The following is a 2714-nucleotide window of genomic DNA, read 5'->3' as shown; positions in this document are numbered from 1 at the left end:
GTGGCCCCCAAGCTGAGGGCTGCTCACGTCTGCTCCTGCTGGCTCTGAAGGACCTGGAAGCCCACAGGGTCAGAAGTGGCTGCTACCCAAGGGTCTCAGGCCCCATCATCCCTCTTGGGCGGGGTGGGGGATGGTTTCTCCATGGAGATCACTGCCCTCGGGTTTGCAAATTTGAGCCTTGGGTCTTGTTCAGACCCAGAGGGCTGGCAGGGTTCCTGCCCTGAGCTCGGGAATCAGGGAAGGAGAACCCTGGCCTCTCCCATGCTTCAGCTCATCCTCTGGGGCACTGCTCAGGATGGGACATACCCCCAGGAGACGGGGATGCCCTCTAAGCCCCAGGTCCCACTGGCTGCATCAGAGCCACTGGAGGGCCCAGGAGATGACTCCACCACCAACTGGGCCAGGGGTCCTGTTGTTCCCACTTCACCACTGAGAACACCAAGGCTCGGGGGTCTCAGCGGGCCCCAGACCCAGCAGGGGCAGGGCTGAGATCTGCCCCTGGTTCCCCACGTTCCTCCCAGGGCCCCCACTCTGTACCTCCCTGGACTCTGGACCCCACCCCCCACCCCCAGAGCCTACGACCAGGCCCCTCGCACTGGGTACTTCGGGGGGGAGTGTCTGTTCTCCTTAAGCCTCCACTTTAAGCTAGCCGTTGCCTTGGCAACAGTCTGCAGCTGACCTTTGTGCAGGAGAAAAGGGTGACCCTCCCAATTCAGCCCCCCTCCCCGCCGTTCCCCCAACCCCCTGTCACAGAGCAGTTTAAAGGCATCTGTCTAAACAATGCATTATGGATTCTCTGCTGGCATGCACAGCCTGAGAATTTTAATCTGGGTGTTCCAGGAGGGAACAGCGTCCTGGGCCAGGGAGGGCCTGGGAACCAGGACAGGGCCTAAGATGCAGTCCAGCCAAGGTCAGAGCCCCAGCCTCAGTTTTTTCATTTGTATACTGGACGCTGGGCTTCCCTGGTGGCTCAGTGGTAAAGAACTCACATGCCAATGCAGGAGACACAGGAGATGAAGGTTCAGACCCTGGGTTAGGAAGATCCCCTGGAGCAGAAAATGGCAATCCATTCCAGTATTCTTGCCTGGACAATCCCATGGACAGAGGAGCCTGGCGGGCTACAGTCCATGTGGTCACAAAAAGTCTGACGTGACTAAGCCACTAAACTGAATCCTGCAGGAACTAGCAGGTGGAGGTGACCGGCTGGCCATTCCAGGGGCCATAAGGGGCAGTTCCTCTAGCAGAGACACTGCTGTGCCAGCCACAGGGACATGCTGTCTCCTCTGCAAACCAGGCCCCCCTCACCTGCCCAGGATGGGGAGGAGCTGCCCCTGCTGCAGCTGGTCAAGGCCCTGGGTTCTTGCTGGGCCTGGTGCTCCCTCAGAGTTCAGACAACAGCTGAGGGCTGGAAGGGCGGCTGGGCCCCTCTTCTCAGAGAGTGGCTGTGGGCACCAGTACCCTCGCCACCGGGCACAGGAGCCACCACCCAAGTTCCTTTTGGTAGGATTTCTGCCCAGGGCTCTTTCCACTGCCTCCAGGCAGCCCTCTGTGCCTGGTTCTCCTGATGGGCTACTACCAGATCATGTCCCTCCCCTGCTCCAAACTCTGCCACGGCTGCCCAGGGACCTCAGAGAGTTGGGGGAGGAAGCAAACTCCTCCCTGGAACCCTCCCCAAGCCCTCACTGGCCGCCTGTGCCAACCTCTCCCTCCCCTAGCCCCTCACTCCAGCCACACCTGCCACCCAGTAGACCCACAGACACACCCAGCTGCGCCCCCACCTCAGGGCCTTTGCTCTTCTCATGCCTTCTGCCCAACTCACCTCAAGACACTCCTCTCCTTTCAGGTCTCAGCTCAGATGACACCTCCTTTGGGAAGGCCTCCTGCCCCTTCCCTTGGAGCTTGTTGAGACGGACAGGGAGAGACTGGGGCTGAAAGAGACAGGCTCCCTGAGGACAGGACTGCTCTGTCTTCATTATTTTATTATCTTTTTTTTTTTTTTTTGGCTTGTGCCACATAGCGTGTGGAATCCTAGTTCCCCAAACAGGGATCAAGCCCACACCTACCTGCAAGGGAGGCACAGAGTTCTAACCACTGGACTACCAGGGAAGTCCCTAGTTTATCATCCTCTAAAATTTCATTTCAGGGGCTTCCCTGGTGGTCCAATGGCTAAGAATGCCTTGCAATGCAGGGGACACAGGTTCGATCCCTGGTCTGGGAAGATCCTACATGCCTCAGAGCACCTAAGCCTGCGTACCACAACTACTGAGCATGCACTCTAGAGCCTGTGCTTTGCAACAAGAGAAGCCACCACAGTGAAGAGCCTGCACTCCTGAACTAGAGAGTAACCCCACTCAACGCAACTAGAGAAAAGCCCACACAGCAATGAAGACCCAGCACAGCCAAAAATTAATTAATTATATTTCAAAAATCCCCAGTTTGGGAACAAAAATGCTGAATGGTGCAGCCAAAAAAAAAAAAAAAAAAAACAGAAGAGGGTCCCCCCTCAGCTCCAAGATCAGGCCCAGCAGCTCTTCCTAGGGGCCTGGGGTACTCAGGCCTGGCAGAGCCCAAAGGTGTGCCAGCACTTTCCCCAGTCCCTGAGGCTGTGGCTGGCATTCAGCAGGCACTCAGATGGGGCCACCCCAAAGCTTCCAGACACTGGGAGTGGCCATGAAGCGGCCCCTGAATTCCTAGGAGCCCTGACCTGGCAGCAC

Source organism: Bos javanicus, chromosome 7, assembly GCF_032452875.1.
Source record: "Bos javanicus breed banteng chromosome 7, ARS-OSU_banteng_1.0, whole genome shotgun sequence".
NCBI classification, from domain to species: domain Eukaryota; kingdom Metazoa; phylum Chordata; class Mammalia; order Artiodactyla; family Bovidae; genus Bos; species Bos javanicus.
The sequence above is the reverse complement of the archived record's forward strand: the minus strand, read 5'-3'. Positions refer to the sequence as shown.